This window comes from Parasteatoda tepidariorum, chromosome 3 (genome assembly GCF_982258835.1).
Source record: "Parasteatoda tepidariorum strain Cologne lab strain chromosome 3, Ptep-v5.0, whole genome shotgun sequence".
NCBI lineage: Eukaryota > Metazoa > Arthropoda > Arachnida > Araneae > Theridiidae > Parasteatoda > Parasteatoda tepidariorum.
This window is the reverse complement of record NC_141757.1, coordinates 113,065,451-113,090,614: the sequence shown is the minus strand read 5'-3', so window position 1 is coordinate 113,090,614 and position 25,164 is coordinate 113,065,451. Positions and strand designations below refer to the sequence as shown.

Sequence of the window (25,164 nt, the reverse complement as noted above, 5' to 3'; positions counted from 1 at the left end):
CAACTCCTCCTTTTGGAAATTTAAAGTCGAAAAATGAGTTTCGAATAAAAGAGACAAGACGATTGCTTCGTACAGCGTAATATTTTAAGAATCCTATTCTTTTGCATTTTTAGTAAAGTTTTTTGCATTGTAATTAACTCTAATCGTAACAGTAAATTCTTATTATTTTGAGAAAGAGCTTAAAAAATTATTCAATATGTTTTTCTTCCATAATTATCCAATTTTGCTTACATAACCTGTATTATTAAGCAGGGCCGGCTTATGAATGTAGCGGCGCGGCCCCTAGGCAATGCTCGTCTCGCCCCCCCCCCTACCGTCTTCTAACTTCCTAATATATTTTTTCGCTAACACAACACTTTATTCATAATTAAGCTGTTTTTTACTACATATGTATATTATCACCTTATTCAATAAAAATATTGAATCAAACGAAAAGAATATAAGTAATTAATATATGCATTTAAAAAAATCATACAATAAGCTTAAATATTGACTCTTCTAACTTTTTTTGTTACAAAATCGTTCAAGACATCCTGAAAGTTAACCTTTTCCAATACATCATTTTCAATTGCCATTATGGCCAATGAATTTAAACGGTTTTGAGACAAAGTTGAACGAAGACAGTTTTTAATTAATTTCAATTTGGAAAAGTTTCGTTCACCAGTGGCGTTTGTAATCATTAGACTTCTATATATTTGCAAAGCTGTCATTACATTCGGGAAAGTTGATTGTGCCATGTTACCAATAATCAGTTTGTAAGACTGTTCGGCAGGCACAATTTTTTTTTTCCGGCGTCTTCTAATTGTAAGATGAAGTATTTATACTGCACCATTTCGTCTATAAACTCAGGCTCAATGTCCTCGAAATAATGTTCCTTAAAATTTGTGCAAGCCTGTCTAATTTCAGCGTCAGATTTTGTCGAGAAATCTGTTAGAAGCCCAAACAGATCATTTATTTCCCGGTAAGCTTCTAGGCGCCGCGACAGTTCTGTACACAGCATGTCTAGTACTGGCAAATATAATGTATCAACTTTTAATTTCTCTTTTCCTCTGAGCACAACTTCTTTTGCAGGTCCGTCATCGTTTTGCGTGTTTTTCAAGCGTGTTGTGTTAAAGAAGCTGCTCTTGCTGTATAGTCATCTGATTAGTCGGCGTTAAAATTACCGCAATAAAATTGCTTGCGATTATATTACTGCGTTATATATGAACTAGCTACCATAATATTAATATCTAATTTGGAATGCGTTCAGAAATGTACTAAAATAGCGTCGATGTAATGTACAGAGCAAGACAATCGTCATTGAAATTTCGAATTAAATTTTTACTATTTAAGAAACATTGTCAATTTTTTTCTCTGTAGCACAGGGCCCCTGAAAGTGGATGGGGCCCCTAGGCAGTTGCCTACAGTGCCTAATGGATAAAACGGCCCTGTTATTAAGCAATTGATTAAAAAAACGCAAGTGCTTCACGTTAGATTTCTAGAAAGGTGTCTTCACCAGCATTTTCATTCTTATGCCAACACAATCAACCATAAAAAATTATAAATTAAAAAAACTTTGGATCACACAAACTTAATTAGCTTGAAGCTAATTTAAATTGTAAAATTTAAGTGTGCGTAAGGGTTTATAAAATATATCATTATTATTATCAGTATTATTTAAAATACATTTCTGGTTTAGTTTAATAACATTTGTGAATAAACAACAATCATTTTAAAAATGCACTTGAAATATATATATAGTATATCAATTTATAGCACACAGTGTAAAATCAATTTCTTTTTATTGTAATATTGCAATTCTTGATAATGATAAACCCAAAATATTAACGGTAACATAAATAGTGTTAAAATGACCAATTAAATCATACAAAATTGAAATTCTTTTTATGAACCAATATATGATATGAGTATTTTAAGTTCTGTCATTCTTAATTAGATAGCAAAATTTGATTGCAGAAATTAATCTTTGAAAATAAATTTATACTTAAGTAGAATGTCAAACACCTCACGATCTGTAAATAGAAGATACCTAAAGAAACTTCGCATGCACACTACACCTAACCAACACTATAATCATTTCTTGTTTCGCTTTGAAAAAATTATCTGTAATAAGAATACAAAAGAGATTTCTCAAATTAACAAAGTTTGCTTACTGCTCAAATCAGATGCAACAGACAGCAAAGCTCCCACAGCATCCAAAAAACGAAACGCAAAAAAGTCTGAAAACATTCCTTCTAATTTTCCAAAAAACATTTTCTTTAAAAACAAAAATAGATTTGCATCATTCTGTTCAGACATTAAAATAGTTTAATTCAAGAGTTAGCAATTTGAATCTTAACTCAAATATCATTTAATAGAATAATCAATGTGGATAATAAAAACTCTTAAATGTTATTGCTATTCTTTAAAATCATTGAAAACATCGTTAATGTTCATTTTCAAAAAACGTAGCACTCGAATAAAATATATAACACTCGATTTTTTTTATATAGAAAATAAAATATGGAAAAATTGATTTTACACATCACTTCTTTTGTATATTAATTAATTGCAAATCCTTATCACTGAAATAAAAATATAAACTAAATTATTCAAATCCTGTGAAAATATATTCGTTTCAGAATTCAAGTTAATTCCAACAATAATTCAATTTTCAATAAATTCTTCAACTGTATGAAACATCACCAAAAGGCTAATAAGATCAGATATGCCGCTTAACTGGACAAATTACAGATTGTAAATAAATAAAATAAAAATTTTCTTATACTTTTAACTTTTAAAAAAAATTCTTAAGTCAAATGCTCCATCAATTTGTCATCCAAAAATTTAAATTCAATTAAATATTGTAAACATAAAATATAAATAATTGTAAGGATACGTAACGGATGACAGTTCTATGAAATTCCATGAAAACTAAATCAATTCCAAAAGCAAAGACGATAGTTGATAGGAAACACAAATTTAGTTTCTTCTTTATGATGAATCATAAATTAACACCGAAAGTTAAGGAGAAATTGAAGTAGATTATTGTTTCTAGTTGAGTAGTCGAACATCTAAAGATCATCGTAAACCATTCCAGGGTCAAGGTTCATCCAATTCCATAAGTTTTCGCAGCATTGCAAATTCACCGCTAAGCATTCTCCATGAGTTTGAAGTAGCCGTGAAAATAAAAAATTATGAGTTGAAGATCAGCATATTATTTTTAAGATTTTGCGTTGTAAACCCAATATTTCGCTCCTTGTAACTAGGCACCATTTTATGGAGGTTAGGTTATTCAGGTGGTTAGGAGTAGTTGGAGATTATTGACAAATTGAAGATTGTGATGAAAACAGAAGAAGATGAAAATAATACTTGAACCGGATCAGAATTAATATAAAAGCTTTTATTTTATATATTTGCAGAGCTCGAGGTACCAAATATAAATATTATACATAAGAATTTCAGTTGATTCAATTTTGCATAATAATATTAATAAGGACAGGCTATGGGAGTCAATTCCCCCAGAACCTGCCTAACCAAAAGCCAAATTAAAAAGTACACGTCATTTGTTCCCAACGGACACTGAAGCATGGGTAGGAGATCCAAAATTGGCGATTTATCATAATATAGCATAGCCAAAACAAAGCCAACCAGCATATCAATATCGGGTTTAAAAGAATACCTTGACGATCACGAGTCGCCAACAAATTTATGGGAATTATTACAACCATGCAACTGAAAAATTTTTGCGGTTAGAAATTAGAATAAAAAGTTATTAATAGATTTTTGTTTTCGATTAGAGGTGACAATGAATTAATAAGTCTGCATTAGTAATGAAATAAAAAGTATCCGTTGCATTGATCTATAAGAGAAGGATAAATATTATATGTTCATGTTCGTTTTTAAAACATTAAGTCTGTGATTTATTTTAAATATAATTCTTTTAATGAAAATAAGCTTAAGTAACAAAAGATATTTTAAAAGACAGAAAATAAATATGTAATTCCAATTGTGGCATCACAGCCACAATTTATGCCCCAAAAATATCGAGTAGCACCGTAAATATATTTTATTGCTTGAGTTACAAAATTACAATTTTGAATTTTTTGCCAATTTCGTTGACTTTTCTTCTTTTTTTATTCATAAAACTAGTAAGCTATGCAGCCTCGAGACTTTATTATCATGACTTAGTACATTCTTTTCAGAAGAAAATAGCTCATTGGCAAAGAAAAAAAAAAATGATTAAAGATCCCTGACTCACAAGCTAGAGATTACTTTTTGTGAGATTTTTCTTTTAAGAGTAAAACCAAGTTCTGAAATTTTTCCACCGAGTCATAAAGAGTTGCAAAAATATTTTTATTAGAGTTAAAATTCAAGTTGAGGGTTTAAAAACAATTTTTATTGGAAGTTGTTAATTTATGCAAATTTTCTGAAACATACGGAATCCGGAAAACACTAGAAAGAAAGACTAGAATTCCATTCTCTCTAGATTTTTTGTTGCTCTGTAATTCGAAAAATAACTTAATGAAAGTGTTGAATATTTTTTACTTTTAAGAATTTGATCCAATGTAAGTACTTATATATATATATATATATATATATATATATATATATTGATATCAAAGTCGTTTTCCTGAAGATTAGCTGCCAATTTTTCTGCACCAACATCACATAGGGAGAATATGATAGGATTGTAATATGCCAGAGGTCCTTATTATCAGCATTATAAACTTATATAAAACAATTTTAACACAAACAATAATATAAACTTATATAAAGCGAGGAAGCAATATTATTTATAACATTACTATAGGGCATTAGCCGGTGATTAATCTCCGTATTCGAAACACACGTGGCAGAGCCTAACTCGGGTTGACTATATTTGAGGGCGCCCCTTGATTCTCACCAATAAGTTGTGATTGCTGGTGATCACCAAACTGTGCGGTGTTGAAATCCAATCGTGATTCTGATTGGTTTAGATTTTAGCGTTATTTCTAAATGTTCAACGGTATATGTGACTTCAGAGGTCCGCTAGTTCTAAGTTGGGTACCGGCTGGTAAGATTACTTTTTCTTCTGGTCAATAAGATCGAAGGTATGTGGGCAGTCATAAAAAGGGACTTGTCATGAAAAGGGGCTAAAAATGTCATCGCCAGTCCGGTACCACAGACGCAATTTTCGATTCGTATTTCGCCGAATTTATGTGGCGATGGAGATACACAGATTCTATTCATAATAAATTTTGATAGTATCTAACTGCTATTAGAGAATTCGGTGTACCTAAATCTGAGGATATTCAAGCTTAAAGAAAAAGTGAGTTGTTTTTTTTCTTTTCTTTCTGTGCTTACTCCATTAATTTTTGTTTCGATTCAAAGCGCATTTTCTTGGGTTTATTAATTTTGCTCATATCGGATTCATTGCAAATTTATAAAGTTTTGGCCGATGTTTTGTTGAAATTTTCCAATGTTTTATTGAAATATCATAATATTTCGACAGCCATTCCTGTTACCACGGTATTCCGCGGAATCAGGAATGGCGCCAAACATAAGTCGCCAATTTTGCCAAGGGGAAACCCATATATATTTTTACCCATACTAACTCAAATCATTCTTGATCTTATAGGATGCCGGTCTCTCCCTATATGATGCTTCATCTCCCCCTCCTAGTAATTTAAATTTTAAACTGAAAACAATTAAAACTTAATAAAAAAAAACTTTAAAATATGGCAAACAAATTAAAACATGTAATATTAATAAGTTGATGCTGAGTAATATTTCAAAAGCAAGACCCATTGCAAGTAATTGCCCAATTAACTACAATACTGTCAACTGACAAAATATTTTAGTTTCAATCAGACAAGAAGCAAATTATATAATAAAAACATATGTAACTGAAATTCGGCAAATTAAATTAAGCAAATTAATTTTTTTGTCATACGGAATAAATAAGAAAACAAACATAAAATGAGTTAATTATGTTGTCAATAATCAATAAACATTTTTGTCTGAATTGTTATAAAAAAATAAGGTGAAAGCAATAAAATTAAAAATTATTTGCAATTGATCTCTGAATCAGAGGCGTACGCAGAATTTTTTCAAGGGGGGTGTTCATAATTTTCTGAAACTACTAAAAGAAATTCGAGTCTGTAATAAAGCACTATTATTTCCCTAATATAGACAGCTGGGCAAGTTTGACTTTTTGACAACATTTAACAACATTGTTTAGTTCAATTTTGATTTGATTTTCTGAAGTTTAAGAATATAATGTAATATCTTCTGAAAAAAGTCCAATGTCATATGGGTGGGAAGTAACACTTTGAGGGCCACTTTCACATTCATCAGATTTTGTTATGCTAGAAACGTTTTCTTCAACGGAAGTATCACATTTCTGTACAACAGAAAAACTTACATTGGTACTAGATGCAGTCACCTCACCAATTTCAGGTCGTGATTTTTTTCTCAAAGTAATTAAAAAATGTTAAATTCTTGCCTTTTGACATCCTAAAGATCCAAGAACAGCAAATATATATATATATATATATATATATATATATATATATATATATATATATATATATATATATATATCGTGATTTTGGTTTCATAAGTACATGTAACATGTACAAGTAAATGTTTTTTCTGTATTCTGAGAAATACCATGAGAAAAAAAAGTAGGTATAAGACACATAAAAATATATAGTCTTACAAAATAATAAGCTCGCATAATTTCTACTAAAATTTTTATTTTTGCCATTTTGTCTGAGCTCAAGGGGGGTGTTTAAACCCCTAAACCCCTCCCTTGCGTACGCCACTGCTCTGAATATTCACAAAACCTAGCTATGTACATCATTTTGTGTATTTTTGATTTGCACTTTTATGCATTATTTAAGAAATATCTCAAACAAATATGAACTGCTAATTAATATTTCTGGCTGAACGATTTTTTGAAAGTAAGTAAAAAACAATCAAAAGTAAGAAAAAACAATGATAAAATTAAAAATTATTTACAAAACCTCTTTATATACAACATTTTTTATCAATTTCATTTCCATATTATTCGTTTTCATTTAAACGTCTTGACTCTTCAATGTTTATTCGCTGTCGCGTATTGATAGTACTGCGGTTTTTTCCCGGTAATTTTGTACTGCTAAATTCTGTTCAGCCCTATGTCACTGTTGATATCTAAGATATTCATGGTGATCCATTTTTTATAAAAGATAAGTATTTTAAAGTAAATTCTGTTCAATATATTTCACACATTCTATACAAAATAAAAATCACAACAAGATTTAACTGATACGTTTAGTTATAACACCTCGGCAGACTGCATTATTAAAAATTATTACCCTTACACATATGCGTTCTCAATTTTGACTGACTGTTATGTGCGTTACTAACGAGAAGTCCTATGTGATTGGCTATGTGTTATCATTCCACTCTCTTCTTATATATAAAGATATATATATATATATATATATATATATATATATATATATATATATATATATATATTTATATATATATATATATATATATATATATATAATGCTATAACTAGAATGACGGGAAGAGCCAGAGTGGCCCCTCATATATTTATGTATTTTGGTAGGTATACATACATTACATATCGCCGGGGGTATTTGGCATTTTTGGGTTCAAGGTAACCTCTTAAGATATAAAGTAGCCCAGTTTCATTAAAAAACTAAGAGTATTTCAACATATCTTTATTTATTATTTTTTGAGTATAGAAAACTCAATTATCTAAGAAACTTAAGTATGCGTATACTGGTGACGTACCATTTAATCAATTATTTTTGTTAATCAAATAGATAGAATAAATTCGTTAATCAAATCAATAAAATAAAATACCATAGAACAGTCTATAATATATTTTTATTCAATTAATTATGTCAGTATTTTAAATTTTTGATATCTAATTTACACACACCACTCTGGGACAGGCCCAACTGGCCCCTTCAGCCTTTCTAAGTATATAGCATTGCTCATTTTTTCTAGAATTAAATTGCTTATCAAACCAAAACCATTAGTGTTAATGAAATTTAAAATTATACGTCATTTTTCTCATAACTATGTTTTTTATGTGCTCTGAATGCTTTAATTTTACACCGTTTTTCTTGCTTTCATTTTATTCTCTCATATTTTGTCTCCTCTCCTTTCTTTCAAAGATTTTAAAACTGTATTTAGTAGTTAACTTTAATCTGTCATTCGATATATTTTATGTCGTATTCATATTTTTTAAAAAAATTCCTTCAGTATTTAAGATAGAAATGCATTAATATTAAATACTGAGAATTTTCTGAATATTTAAGCGAAGTTAATAAATACATGCATTAATAATATTTATTTATCTGCATCGATTAAAGGACAAATTAAAAATTGTTGCATTGCTTTTGCTAAGCATAATTTGCCACGAGTAGTTGCGTGAACTAATTTGAAATGTGGTGAGATAAATATGATTTAAACAATTAATTTAAATGAATTAAATTTAAAATTAATTTAGGTATTAACTTTTTAATTAACTAGAAATGTATCAAGTGCATTTTATATGATATGAAATTTAAGTTATGAGCAAGTGAAATAGTAAAATCTCATTCAATCGATTTTTGAAAAAAATATCCCTTAAATAAAGTAATAATAAATAAATCAGTTATGAATTTAATTTTTGTAACTCTTGCCGAAATATTAATGATTAAGCAAGCTTTTTTCCATAAATATAAAATCAAAACATTAAAATTTTTGTGTTTTTTTAAAGATATAATGATATTTTTGAGAAATAACAGATGTTACCTGATTAAAAACTTTATTCTCTTCGAAAATATATGAATAAGAAATAACGGTTGATCTGTTGCAAACTCTTAAAAATACACATCCATTTTTAAGACTTGCCAGTTGAGAATAGGAAAAAACAATAATTAAAATTTGAAATGTTAAGCGTTAAGTTGCCAATGAAAAAAGGAAAAATAGAGGTGAGATGCAAACCTGATTTCCTCCAATCTCCTTCTGTTTTTTTTTTTTTTTTTTTTTTTTTTTTTTTTTTTTTTTCTCATCTGTTTTTCATTTTTTTTCTCCTTTAACTAATGTGGTTTTTCTAGTTTTGTTTCTTACCTTTATTTTTCTATTTTTCGCTGGCAACTTTATGTTTTATATTTCAAATCATTTTTGTTCCTTCTCATTCACGTCTGGCGAGTCTTGAAAATGGACTCCTATCTTTGAGTGCTTGTAACATGTCGAATGTGTTTTCATATTTATATATTTTTTAAGTGAATGAGATATTTAAGCGGGCAATATCTTACCGCTTCAGTTTCTTGGAATTATTTATTTAAATAATAAATGTTTTTTAAATGTTCTTCCTATTCCAAAAAAATGTGTAATGTTATTGTTTTTACAACTCTTTATTTTTAGCTCGCCCTCTTTCTGATATTTTATAAAATGATGCGAAGCAATATGAAGACTAGTAGAGCTAAAACTAAAAACAACTTTTATGATCGATTTATTTTTAATATTTAAGTAATTATATCAGCCTTCCATTTATCTGGACTCATAAAATTTTTAAAAATCCAGAAATTTTCATTGGCTATAATTATTTTTATCTGGGAGGAAAAAATCTCAATGAAATGTTTTTTTAAAAAAAAAAACAAGTTTAATAATTCGAAGCATATTTAATTTATTTTTTCGTTCTAAAGCAGACAAAATGGTATAGATAGCTTAAATTATAATGCTGCCTTAAGTGTATGTCATTTTAACTGTGACTTAGTTATTTTCATTGGCAAAGAACTTCAAAAACCCTTAGTATCATCTTGTTTAGTAAAATTAAATTTAAAAGGTAAATTATCAATTTGCAATTTCAATTAATTAAATCCAGTTCTCATCAGATTTAGATTTGTTTTTATCTTAATTAATCATTTACTAAATGGAATACACATTTGAAATAACTTAAAAGAATCACTTTCACAAAAATATTTTAAAATGATCTGTATGAGAGCCAACTGGCGAATTCATTTCGAAATCTCTTTCTCCTTTAATCTCTTCTTCGAATTCTCCTTTCGAATCTCTTTCTTCGAATTCTCCTTTAAATTGCTCTCTCAAAAAGATTTCAGGGTGCGTTAATTACACAGGTTCCCTCTACCTAGATTACAACTCCATGTTTCTTTTCACACAATACATACAATCTCTTAACGACATGAGTGAACGCGCTTTTCAAACTTTTCTCAAAAAAAGTTTCACTGCGCATTTTAGACCATATTCGGAATCTTGCAAAGTTTAGCTATTTCTCGCCTTTTTTCTTTTGTTCTTTTATTTTCTCCTCTCACATCAAGTCTCAGTGCTCCTCCCCTTCCTTTCATCTTTCCATCTTCTCTCATTCATTTCTCCTTCCGGTGGCTTCTCTTTCATCTTTCCATTCTCGTAATCCGCTATAAGATTCATTCAAATAAACATTATTAAGCTAATGCTCTACAAAATAAACATTAAATTACGAATTCATATTCTGCATATTTCTGCACGCAAACTTTTATTCTGCAATTGGTTTTACTATTTTTTTCCTTATTTAACAATCTTCTTAGAAAAAAATTATAGATTGTTTAAAGAAATATTTCTTAATAAATTTAGCTCCTCTTTAGTAATTAAAAATATGTATATTTATTATTTTTTATGCATTATTTTAGTAAGTAAATCTAAATTTTTTTTTATTTTATAACTGCCGCTGGAAAGCCGACCCTATTTTGGGTTTACGACTATTAACGTTCAACTCCGAAGCCCTGTAATTTTGTCTCAAAGTCCTCCATGCTCCCATAACAAATAAATACCTCTGGGGGTACTGATCCAGGAGTATCCTTGTCTTCTGAATTGATTCAAAATTACAAGGCTACGGAGTTGAACATTAGTACTCGTAAACCCAAAATTGGGTCTACTGTTCTGTGAATGATATAAAATACATGAAGTGTGAAGCTTCCGTGGTCCAGATTTTAAAAATTGGTGGGGCAGTTTTTGGCCGTTGGCTGCAAATCGGAAGATCTGATATAACTCACAGCAAAGGTTTTCCTATTGAAAACATCTTTAAAATATAAAACAAATAACGCACTAAAATGTTACTTTAAACACTATTTGGCAAAACGTTTTAAATGTAAATGAATAAAACAAGATTCAAGGACAGGTTTTATATGGGGAGCATTTGTGTTACTGGGGTTACATCAGCTAATCTTGATTTCCTGGAAACTTGCTTTATTCATTTGAACGCTGATTCCTTTGTTTACGACATTAGTTCCTCCGCCATTCACCACAACACGTAAAAATGCATTTAAACCCAATTTGACTCTCGACCAATATGTTTTTTTTTTTGTTCTGTTTTAATCTTTTTTTCTCTCTCGGCGTCTGTGTTTTATCTAGCTTTATTTCTTCCCATTTTTCTTTGGCAAGATCCTTCATTTCAAATTATTTTTGCTTCTTTACATTCACGTCTGGCAAATCTGAAAAAATCATCGTCACATGTACACTTAAAGTAACGTAACAATTTACTGTTTTATTTCATCTAATTTTTCAATTTTTCTAAACCCTTGCTTCTTTTTATTGATTTTTTATATAGCAGTTTAATTTTATTTCTTGTGAAATTTTACAACTAATTTTCTTAAATTAGGGTTTTGCTTTCTCGTTTTAAGCTTTCTAAAAATTTCTTGTCTTACAAAATTTTATTTTTCTCAATGTATATAATAATATATATAATACCATAAAAGAATGCTCAAGAACTTTCGGTTTTTAACCGACAAAGGATTAAATCACTTGAGGGTCAGAGAGTTGGTAACATTTTTGGTGGAGGTTGCTGACATCTAAATTATAGCATTCTTAAACAGGTGATAGGAGGATACTTCAACACAAGCGAGCACAAAGTTATTCCCAGGAGAAGAGGATAATTGGTTTAATTAAATTAACGTAATAATATTGATAGTCAAATGTTTAACTTATGTATTAAAATTTACCAAAATAAAACGTTATAAAATATGTTTATGTTATAAACAAGTATTCATATGTCCTATCAATACCACATTGCCTATTTTGTCTTCCAGATTTTTAAGCTTCAATTTTTTTAAATAATTTTTCAAATGCAATTTTATTCATTGATTTTGTTTAGTATTTTAAAAATTATATATTTTTCCTTTGTCCACTTCGAAATTTTAACCTTTATTTTTAACTTATCTCTTTCTATTTTTAATACTTAACTTGTAAATAATTGTATATATAGGGGAAAGATAGGAATAAATAAAAATAGGAAAAGTTGCCTTACAATTTCTCTTTTATTTCGGACAGCGATGGCAACCAGGAGCGCTCCTGGTCTTTCGCTCCATTGAGAAGAGCAAGAGCTTCAAAGCCTCTGGTAGTCACGGTAACAAGGAGAAATTTTCCCCTCTTGCAATTGCTTTCTCTCTCTCTCTGTCTCTCTCTCTGTGTGTGTGTGTGTGTGTTTAGTCCTTTTGTTCAATTTTTATTTCTCCCAAATTCATCTGCTCTCAATTCATATTTAGAAAATGATACCATGAATAATACTCCGAATGAACATGAGTGAAAAGAAAAGAAAACTCACCCTACCCTTTTATTCTTTTATTATATAATTCTTTCCAGCTCATGCGTGATACTTTTTCGGAAAAAAATGAATCACATAAAAAAATAAGAATGTTGATCTGGAAGGTATGATTAAAGAAAATAGTCCGAGTGTTAATAGTAAATGTTAATAGTAAGTGTTAGAAGGACATAAACCCTTTTCGTTACAAAATTAAACAAAACTCGAAAGTCACCGATCAGTAAAAGGAATGGGATCACCGGAATATATCTAGAAATACGGTCAGCGGACACTTTGACTGCGTTTCTCCAACATCATATAACTCGATCTTTTTTTATCATGCCGTTCATTCGAAAAGCTGAAATTACGCAGTATGATGAGTAAGAAAAGTAAACTAAAGATAATTCGCTTAAATGCCAGAAACAATAGATAATATTGGAAAAGTTTTCTTAAACTTTTATAGACACAAAAATATCTATCAAAACAGAGTGAACCATATAATTAATTAATAAAATGTTCAAGGAGTTTAAAGGTAAAATATCTCCCTTAATAGAATCCGATTTCTCCAGTTTTTTCATATTTACCTGGAAGCTAAAACCAATGCCGCTTTATCAAAACAAGCTAAGGAGATTGTGATAAAAGTAGCTACAGGTTTTGCTATTTTTCTTACTAGTTTTAGATAGTTGTACTAGATGAATCTTGATATATATATATATATATATATATATATATATATATATATATATATATATATATATATATATATATATATATATAAGGAATTATTCTACAAGAGGTGAGACTTGCAGGAGTCTCTTCTCCTGTTTGTGAAAATTGCAACACCATGAAGGAGTCGTCATAATTGAATGGAATTTACTACACAGTTGAGAGTTACCTTGTTCTTTCATCAATCTCTTTGATTCCATCGGTAATATGCTTTTCAGTTCTGAGCATAATTTCGTAATGTTTCTCAGTATAGATTTATTGATTCTTTGCTTACTTTTTTATTCACCCCGTGCAAAGAACGGGTATTCAGCCAGTATTTTATAAAAAATTTAAATATTTAGATTTTTGTATTACAAAATATTTATTTACTAAAACATGTAATACATAAATAAATAAATTTAAATACATAATACAAAATATTTTTATGTAGTTACATTTATGCATAATTCATTAATATACATGTGATAAATTGTGTATAAATGTATTTAAATATATAAATAAATAAATTTAAAATAGTATTTATGCATGAATAAGAAGTTTGAAATTAGATAAAAAGGAAAGTAAGAAAAAAGTGTTTCAGTGAAGCTTTCTGGATTCGAACCCCTGCCCTCTAGCTCAGTATGCACAATTTTAGTTGATTTCAACTCCCTTTAATTGTTTAAAAGAAATGAAACCTGATTTGGAATTTTCAGAAAAAGGCACTATACTGGTAAAAATCTAAAGGAGTTCAACTTAAATATTATTACTCATTTTTCAAATGAAATAAATTAGCATAAAGAATCTCTCATGGAAAAATTCCTCATAACTCCTCCTCCTCATACTACTAGCGCCACGATAGAAGTGTTACAATGGCTCATCGCTTTTGCGGAACTATTTTGAGTTGAGGTAAACTAACCAGTGAAGGAACACTTAAGCTTCGCTTGCCTTTTAAAAAATCATATTAATTTCAAAATTCATAATTTTAGTTAAATGACAGTGTCGACATATTTGTTATTAATTGCAAATAATGTATAAAAATTGTAGAGAGCTTACATAATACTGTTTTAAAGTTATGGAGGTTCAAATAACAAGTAGTAAGAAAACCAAGTGAAGGAACAGTTCTTACCAGTGAATGAACACCCAGTAAAGGAACACTTAATTTTGGTTATTTTTTAATTCTCTTTATGAATTTATAAGCCATACAAATATTTAAAAACAAGCCTACTCTTGAAATTATAACAAATAAATACTTGGAAAATGTTAACTTTTTTTTGTAATCATGAACTGAAAATTAAAGTGTCAGCATATTAACACATACTGTTCATTCACAGGGAAACCTATGCGCAGTAAAGGAACATGCCTGTTCCCTCACTGGATAGAAGTTGTTTTTCGTATTTTTAGCATACTTTTGATGCGGAACATCACTAATGGTACAAGAAAATTAAAGTTTATCTTTTATTTCCATTAACTTAGAAGAAAAACACAGTAAACTGGTTTTTCATCGTTTGGTGATCCAGTGAATAAACACCCCCTTATCTCAGTACTTTATTATGCTATGATACTCTCTTAAAATGAACGAATGAAAATAACTCAACTTGAGTGCTATTTAACTCTTTCATCTAGATAAAACCGGCCTTCTCATCTTGAGTTAAAATCATTCAAGTGAAAGAGTTATATGGAAATAGCTCAATTTGAGTGAAAAAAATTTCACTCAAACTTGAATTATTTTCACTCGAGTTTGAGTGATTTTCATTATTACCTGAGTGGATCGTTTTCACTCAAACTTGAATGATTTTAACTCGTGTTTGAGCGATTTTCAGTATTTTACAAAATATTTGTATTTAGTGGTGCCATCTATCGTAAGCGATAGAAAATACTATAATTTTTGTTTAAAAAAATTCCTTTTGAAAGAAAGCCTTAGATAGGATACTTATAATAACGTTTGTTGAATTTAAATATCGAATTAGATAGTGTAGTACTTGTGAATGTTTTCGCTGTGAGCATATCGACACTGTGTATCCAGGGATACGAACTCTCTTCCCGTCTGTCGTGAGATTGACCGATTAACCCTCTCGGCTACTGTCCTGCGTCAAGACTGCTACAAAGAACTAATTACTTTCATGAGCTGGGTCTTGTTGGCGAGGATAAAGTTTTTATTTGTTAAATCAAATAAGGTGAAAACACAGTTAAAATTTCTTTTCAGAGTTAACAGTTTTAATAGCAGTATTTTATGATTATCCAATTGTTCTGATTATATACGGTAAAACAACAATTAAATGAATTATTTCTTTCGAGTTTTATTTATGAAAAATTCCTAATCACTGTAGTTTTTTTTTTCTTTCCCCTAAGTTTCGTCATTTTTCTTTTAAGTTTCATTTTTAAAAGTAAGGAGCTCTAAACGAATTTTTCAAGTAAGCAGTTTTATAAATATTATGTTCATTTAGGTTCAATACTATGAATTATTTTTTTTCGAACAAATTTATTCGTTTCATTTATAAAGTTTTATTTTCAAGCAATAAAAAAGGTATATTGTTTTAAATTGCCTAAATTTTTTTAAGACAAATTTCTGAAACTTAAGTGAAATTAATAAATTTTTGAAGAAGACGTTTGAAGCTAAAAAATCTGGATTAAATACCCTTTTTCAAACTCAATTTTGCAAACTCTTTTGATATAAATTTGTTCAAAATCCAAACTATATATTTGTTTTGATTAGAAAAAAATAAGTATAATTTTTGTTCTGCAATAATCCTAGCTTAGTACGAATTCGAATAAAAAAATTAACTAATTAACATTAACTACTTGACTTTACTTTAATATTGTTTTTACCATAAACTTTGCTCAAACATAGTTTTCTTAAGTCAAAAAGAAATAAATAATAAAAATTAATAAAAACGACATTTTTAATAAAATTACTAAAATACAGAAATATTCAAATACCTAGTTTTAGGCATATTTTGAACTAATTAAATTGTATCGCTTCTGAATTATAAATAAATACAATTAAATCAAGTATGTATTTTATGAATTTTAACTATTATGAATATAGATAATGTACGTTATTTCCGTTATCAATATATATGTTTAGAATTTTTACCTAATTGTAAGAAATTAATATATAATCAAAAAGAAAATAAAAGAAAAAACATTATAAAAATTTAATATACCAATCAGGAAAACAAGATCGAAGACATCAAACTCTTTCAATTTTACAACAATGCAAAGTAACTGCAGTTAAAGGTTTTTTCGAAATAAATTACTGAGAAATTACTTCGCATTAACTGCAAAATAACTGCAGTGTTTTTACAGTTAAGATTGCCCAACAGAAAATTGGCAGTTAACTCTAGAAAAACTACGAAATTACTTCAGTTCTGTAGAAAAACTACAGTTTATTTTCTGTTGGGATATAGGTATATAAATTCAAATTGAACTATTCCTCATAATAAATATTATTATTAATTCAGCTCCTATTTTTTTACTATTAATCTATAACTATTGCAAAATTCTAACTTATTTGCATTTTCAAATACTGTAGCATTGTACTTTTATTTAAATATTAATTCTGCATTTTCAATTTTGCCTCGAAAATTGAACTTGAAGAAAAGTGGCAAGAACTTTTATGCTAGCACAATGGAAAAATAGTTTGTATAATGTGATAAATACTTTATGAAATACGAAGATAGTATTAATTTTGAATTCCAATTAAATAAAAGCTAAAAACAGGATAAAAGCAGAAAAATTGAAAATATTGCTTAATTTTTTAAATATAATATTTTACACTTTTTCTTTGAATGGTATATTTATAATAAAATGCATTGAACATCTGAAGATTCTGATTTGAATGAATGGATGTTGCAAAGGTGAACTTTCATAAATTGAAGACAGTCAACTTTATTAATAGAAAGCAATTTAAGTAACAGCAATTATAGACTGTATGAACAATAATTTCGTAAATATCTCTCATAAAAGAAGTATAGAATGATATGAAATTAATTATCCAGAAATGTTTTGTACCAAAATTATACATCAAAAAAACCAAAACATGGATATAAATTTATTATATTAAAATAAAGTGTTAAAACTTTAATATGAAATCTGAAAAAATTCTGAAGCTCTTATCAGATATAATACATTCCCACATGCTTTGACAAAGATTTTAATATGGAATCAGATTTTTTAATTATTCCATAATCATCCACATTTAACACTTTCAATTTTAATAAATTTTTTTGACAAATAATTTAAATGAAAAGTATTTTATTAAAAAACGCTGAAAAACAGCTAATTTAAATGGAATGTGTAAATAACACATTCAAAATAAAAGTATTTTCAAAATAAAAGCAACAAGGTATATCTACTTACTAAAAAGTAAAACAGCGTCTTCTTCAGAAATACCGCTGTGAACTAAAAGTTGTTTTAGTTCTTCTTAATTCAAAATATTAAATAAATCACTCAAGTTTGAGCTAAAAGCACTCAAATATTGCTTAATAAATACCACTCAAGTTTGAGTAAACGCAAAGCAAGAATTTCGCTCAAATAACAATGTATTTCACTCAAGTTGAGTTAAAAAAATTTATCTCTTTTTTGAGTACGGGAAATAACTCTTTCCTTTTAAGAGAGTACTTTAAAAAAAATAAAACGCAACTTCAATAACTATATTTTGAATTCTATTTTTCACTGCGAGAAAAATAAAACTATTACTTGCAATTAATTCTACTTCAAACATATAAATACAAACACTCACCTCATAATTTTTTCAAAGAAACAAGGTGTTGCAGAGATAATAACAAATTCAAAAAATTTTCCAGAGAAGTATATTTGACCAGAAAATCCAAAACATTGCTAGACGACTTCCTATTGTTTGGCAGTTAGCTATTGTTACCAATCAATCTAAAGAAAAACTTTCAAACGTTTGCAAGTAATACAATTGAATAAGACATTTTTAATAGCTTTCCTAGCCCAATTATCCAAAATCTTTCTCTTAACAAGCATTGCATCATTTGAATCCCCGCATGACAATTTTTGTTATGTACATTTCTAATTAGTAGCTCGGAAAATTCACATTTTTCTGGTAAGAGTATAGGGTACAGGAAGGATTTATTATCATCTCGGTGAAGTATTTTCGTTTTTACTCTCATCGTCAATGACCGTCTCAATAAAATTTGAAGATCTAATATTAGACAAATAATAGCTTTGAACTAGACGAATTAAATTTTTCTCAGAATTTTTAATTTCAGACGGCAAAAGTTCAGAGGTCTTAATTGTTACACCTTTACAGTTTTTTATAAATCTAGATACCCATGCCATTACTCTTATCATTTTATCATAACTGGAAAAAATATTTCGATGCCAAGGGGGTGCGTCTTTCGAAAGATCAATATTTATTATTTTCGTTTTCTTTCTTTCTAACTCTATTTCTGCAGATGAACAGAGTTTGTCTCCAATGGGCCAGTTCTCAGGTCTTTCCCTTAACCACAAAGGGCCTTCCCACCAACGAGAACGAAGCATTTGCTTCGCGGAACACCCACGCGATAACAAATCGGCAATATTCATTTTTCCCGAAACATGTTTCCATATCTGACCTCGCGTCAATTCTCGAATTTCTTTAATTCTATTTTCTACAAAAACAGACCAATTTCCCTGTTCTTTTATCCACCAAAGAGCAGTAGTGGAATCCGCCCAAAATGTAACTTTTGAGCCTGGCAAATTGAGAGCCTCAATAATAGATTTCGCAAGTCTAGAACGGATACAACAAGCCATTAATTCTAAGCGAGGAATGCTTAGAGGTTTTATGGGCGCTACTCTAGACTTCGCTCGAACTAAATTTATTTTAACTTCTGAATTCAGACGCACTTACAAAGACGCACGCTGCATAGGCCCCCTTGGAAGCATCCACAAAAACATGTAGTTCAGACGTATCATTCATTAATATATATCGAGACAATATTACATATTTTAAAATATATAATTCTTTAAACCATTTTGAAAATGTATTTACATCATTCGTAGGTAATTCATCGTCCCAACCAATTTTTAACTTCCACAATTCTTGTAGTAAGAGTTTCGGAAGCAATGTAGCTGGCGTCAACAAACCAATGGGATCAAAAATAGTCTGTACGATGCCCAAAATTAATCTTTTTGTAATTTTCGTATCGCATGTTTCTGCGTCAATATCCGTACAACATCTTAGCGTGTCATTGTCCAAATTCCAAATTATCCCCAAAACGGAAGTATCCCCTGAATGTTTATCAACATTCTTACCAGCCACATTACTTTCAAAACTACGCAAGTTAAAACATCCGTTTGACATAATAAGTTTAGCATGTTCAATAAAACAATCTTGTTCATCTTTATGAAAAACACCAGAAATACAGTTATCTACATAGAATGCACTTTTCAGTTTTTGAGCTACATCACTATACTGAGGAGAAGAATTTTCCAAAAGATGCATTATAGAAGCATTTAGTAAAAAAGGGCTGGCAGAAATCCCAAACACAACCCTACAGTGTCTATAAATCTGTGGTCCGTCATTAGACGGGAAGAAAAACCTAAGAAAGTCTCTGTCCTTAGGTGCAATTGATAACATTAAAAATGCCTTTTCAATATCACCACTTATTCCGATTGGATACATTCTAAATCTATCAATAATATCAGGTATTAATTCAATGAGATTAATTCCCTTTAATAAACATTCATTTAAAGAAGGTTTTCCTTTCTCAGCAGCAGAAGCATCGAACACGGGACGAACTTTAGTAGTAAGACTCTCGAGTTTAATTACTGGTCTATGGTATAAATAGAGACATTCTTTTCTCAATTCAAAATCAGGCACGCGTTCGATAATGTTCAAATTTTCCCACTCCTCAAACACCTTCTGATAATCAGTAAAAAATTCCCCGCAACTCAATCTATTTATCATTCTTTCATGTCTCTTCCAAACTAATTCCTTATTAGTGGGTAAATTGGCCGAGTTATATTTCCAAGGTAATTCGACTTCATACCTCCCATCGGGGAGAATTTTCAAGTTTTTATTAAAATCGTTTAAATCGAGTTCGGTTTCCTTCTTCTCAGTTTGGTTTGGATCAGATATTCCTAAAGTTTCAAGCTCCCATAATTTATTTACAGGCACTTTTATAGAATGCATTGACAAAGTCTTTAAAATATTCCTTTCCCCCGAGTTTCGTTTCCCAAAAACCGTCCATCCCGATTTAGTTTCGATAGCTGTCAAACCCGACTGTAATTCCACTGAATTTCCGGTTAATAATTTTCCTATAACATCTGATCCGATTAAAAGATCAATCTTTGATTCTTTTATGAAAGAATCTGAAAAATCTATTTTCTTTTCTTTTAATTCATTGAATATCTCTCTATCCTCGATTTTTGGAATAAAACCGCAAATCATTTCCTCCGAGAGAACTTCAAAACAACAAACAAAAGTTCGCCTCAAATTACCCACTTCAATTGAAAATATTTCATGTTGTTTTGGTTTCGATTCATTCCCCCCGAACAGTGCATGGATCACTGTCTCCTTTCGAAGAGGCCACGCCTTAAGTAGACGTATAATATTTTCGATAACGTAACTGCTTTGGCTACCAGTGTCAATTGCGCATCGAATAATTTTCTCGCGTCCTTGACATCGAATTAAAACGCAAAGAGTTTGCAAATATACAGTTTCGCTTTGGCTGCTATTAGAAAGAGAACTTTCTTTAGAAATACTTTTTTGGTCATTATTTTTTAATTTGGAACACATTATATCAAAATGATTATATTTACAATTAGAACATTTTAAATTATTTTTTTCATCACAAAATTTACTTATATGATTAGCTTTTTTCAAACATGAAAAACAAGCAACCTTTTTTAGTAATATTTGTTGCTTCTCGATTAATGACATTTTCTTCGAGGAAAAACATTTTTCATTGGGATGGGATTTATCACAGAAAAAATTCAAAATAAAAAATAATATTTTTAAAAACCACGTTTTTGTAGTGGAGAATAATAATTAAAAAAAAATATTGAAAAACGAAAAACGTGGGGCGCATGAAATACATAACAGTAATGTTATATTAGTGTGTGTATTTGTAATTGTATCTGAATGTGGATGTGGAATATGCTTGTGTATATGCATATGTATGTGGCTGTGCATGTGTATGAGTATGAGTAAGAAAATGTATATATGTATGTATATATGTATGTGTATATGTACAGTTATGTATTTCATGCGCCCCACGTTTTTCGCTTTTCAATTTTTTTTAATTATTATTCTCCACTACAAAAACGTGGTTTTTAAAAATATTATTTTTTATTTTGAATTTTTTTTATTTTGATATTTTTTATTTTAAATAATAATTTTTTTAATTTTTAATTTTTATTTTATATTTCTTAAAAATTACTACTTTTCAATTATTATTCTTCACTACAAAATACGTGGTTTTTAAAAATATATATTTTTATTTAGATTATTTTTTTTAGTCAAGAGTAGTAAAGACCACTACTAAAATAATAACAATACCTTTACGACTTTCATTAGTTTTATGCTGATGACAACCAAAACAATCTGGAAATGAATGAGGAAAAACTGGATCCTACCACGTGATTTTTCAGCCAATAAAAATACTCCGACAATAAAAATCTTTTCACCTGACATGTAATACTAATTTGAAATAATGGAATCGACAACAAAAGACAATCTCGAAAATATTTTCTTTTTTAAATTTTAAATTTATTTTACTTTGTATGTCTTTTTTCTCTTCATTTTCATGCATTGTCATCCAATTCTGAACTATGTGCCAAATTTGAAGTTTGTAGCTAGTCGGGAAGTTAGTTTAAAATCGATTACAAAATTCCACCCGGACAGACATACACGAAGGCAAGTTTATATAAACGTGGTAAAACACAATTTCGCTTACCTGCATTACTAGCGATGCTGCTGTTTACTAGGGATGCCGCGGTAGCCGAATCGACTAATCATACTTGCTCTATTCGAGGGTTTTTATTATGGTGACTCGGGTGGGGAGCAAACCAGTTCTTGCTAGCAAGACCATCTCTTCGCCTTTCACTTCTTGCCGAAGGAAATTCATCAACTGTTCCAAAGATCGGTCTCCTTTTTCAGTGGAGTCGTGGTTACGACTCCTCTCCCACGCCACCAATACTTCTTCTGGTAGGCAACTTTCTATCAACGGCGTCAAAAAATCCCCATATTTTTCTTGGGTTCTTCCCAAGCTAAGGACCTCAGCTTGCCTTCCAGTTCGTCATAGAGGGAGGGTAAATCAGTTTTTGCTCTTCCGGTTGCTGCGTTCTTCATAACTAAATTTAACAAATCACGTACATATATTTGTACCAGCAAATCCGCTCGTCCAAAACGCTCTTTCAGTTGTTCGATAGCTTTAGAATAATTAGCTGCCGTTGCAGGAAAACTAAGGATCAGACGTTCAGCTTTCGATTTCGGTTCCATAGATTGCAGCAAGTAATGCATTTTATCTTCGTCTGCAATATATATTTTACATCATGAATTTTCTGGAACTGACTCCAAAATGTAAGGTAATCTTTAGCTTCACCTGAGAATTTTTTCAGTTCTATTTTTGGGAGTTTAAATTTTCTCGTTTCCTTGTCAGTCGGCAGCACAGAAAGTTGTTCTTCCGAGTTTATTTGAGCACATCGTTCTAAGAACGTGTCTCGGTAATTCTCAGACTCTTCAAAATCTTCATTACATGCATTTTCTGTCGTTTCATTATGCAAAAGCTGCTCTGATATAGCATTTTGACAAACTTCAAGTCTTTGGAACTTATCATTAAGTTGAAACTTTAAAATCGATAGAGCCTTTAAATCTCTTACTTCTTTGTCTAATTCCGTTTCGATTTTCTTCACGGTGTGAGTGAAGGCAATTCGCAGTCCTTTTCTTTGTGTTTTCAAAGCATTTAATTCCATTTTCAATTCGAAATCAAAACTAGTTCAGATTCACAGTTTGAAAGTTCACAAATCAAATTTTCAGTAACGTAAGTTCAAAATTCACCAAAATCGAAATTCAAGATCAATCAGTTCAAAAAATCAATCAGGAAAAATCAGTTCAAAATTCAAATCAAATTTCTATCAAATCGAAATTCAAGATCATAAGAAAAATCAGTTCAAAATTCTAATCAAATCGAAAGTCAAGATCATAACAAAAATCAATTTTAATTCAGTCCTAATCTTATTTCATTTCGAAATCCATTCCAAAAAGCACCCGTGTCCCGCCGAGGGTACCATTTTTGTTAAAAACTGAAGGAGAAATTCCAGATCGTTCATGGGCTGCATCTACCAGATGCTGGGTGCATTGGAAATAAAAGTGACACATAGGCCTTCTAAATACAAAACGAACATTTATTCAACAAAACAAACAGCGCTCCTTGGTCAGAGCTGCTTCTCCGACGGAATCATAACATTGAATGACAAAATCTGACGCCAAGCGCAGAGGCGCGCCTCGCCAACACTTTCCTCACTGCACTTCATTTCACAACAACATATTATTAATAACTGATTTTGTTTATTTATTGATGCTTCATTCATGGATTCACATGGTGAGGTATTCATCTTCTCCTATTTCTTTTAAATCTACATCATAAAATCGGTTTTAAGCTTTATTTAGTTTATTCATAACAGTCGGATACGGTAATATTTTTAACTATGCATCTGACATATTCAATGTTGGATTTTGCACTGTTTAAAAATTCTTAAGAAATAAACAATTAAAAATAAAGAAATAAAATAAAATAAACGTAAATTTCTCTCATTTCTGTTTAAGTTTATATTTAATTTAGAACTAGAAAGCAGTTTTTAATGATTTTTCTCGGTCCATTGACACCAAGACTCTGAGGCAGACCCAAAGAAGATGGCTGTATAGCATCTAACGGAAGATATTATAATAAAAAATACCCACTTGTTTAAATCTAAGGCCAAGAACAAAAAAAATTTTGGAATGGTCAAAGGTCTACAGTTGACTGAAGCGCCATAAATTAGAAATGGAGGAACCAAAGAATTGTTAACGAATCAAATTGTCTCTACTCTTGAAATTTCATACATTGTTTAATTTCCAGAATATTCGACAATTTTGATCATTTCCATTAACGGGGTTCAATAAAGTAATTCTTTTTCATCAAAAATGTCCTGCATTATTAAAGTATTTCAGTATACCAATTTCGGAATATTTCTAAAATTCCTAGAAAAGTTGAAATTTTTTTTAATATTTCACCATTGCAGCCACATTTCATATTTAAAATTACTTAAGCATTTAAAAGGTAATTATAATATTCTTCAAATTTGTGTTTAAGAAGCTTTTTATATGTTGTCAATAACACTCAAATGTTTTCTCTTCTAAGTCAAAGTGCCTAGATTTTTTTTTAAAAAGGAAAAAAGAAATATAGACGAAATTAGAAAGGAAAAAAATTGATATTTAATTATATATTTAGTCAAGATTTTATTTATTAACCGATATTTTATTTTAAGCCATAACTCATTTTTAAAAATAATAGTGCTGCTCTCTGAAAGATACAAACTGCAACAAGATCAATTTTATTTTAAATTTAATATATTCATACTAATTTTAAATTAAACAAGTATTTCATAAAGAATATTTCACTTAGCCTCTTTTGTAAAACCACTCGAAACTCTTATAGAATCCTATAGAGAATTTAACTTGAAAAAAAAAATTAACTGTACTTAAATTACGATATATTTTCATAATATTCATTAATTTTATAATTTACAAATTAATTCTGAAATTTTATTATTAATTTTATAATTTTATAACCTAACAATACTGAAAGAAAACTGCTAGTACTTTTCATACTCTTTCATAATTTTTGTTAATTTCTATTTACTTCATTTTTTTTCTCTAATTCCGTTCTATGATAATTTATACCTGAAACAATGATGAAAACAAA

The 25,164-nt window shown here is 29.4% G+C and overlaps 1 pseudogene across 1 annotated transcript in view; it reads right to left on the bottom strand.

Moving 5' to 3' along the window:
- The window catches only part of LOC107447431 (octopamine receptor beta-1R pseudogene), a 93,938-nt pseudogene extending 70,201 nt beyond the window's left edge, over positions 1 to 23,737 (bottom strand). Inside the window, exon 1 of the transcript XR_011637498.2 lies at positions 22,156 to 23,737. The product of XR_011637498.2 is annotated as an octopamine receptor beta-1R pseudogene, transcript variant X2 (transcript). The remainder of the gene's footprint in view (positions 1 to 22,155) is intronic.
- Positions 23,738 to 25,164: the final 1,427 nt, after the last annotated feature.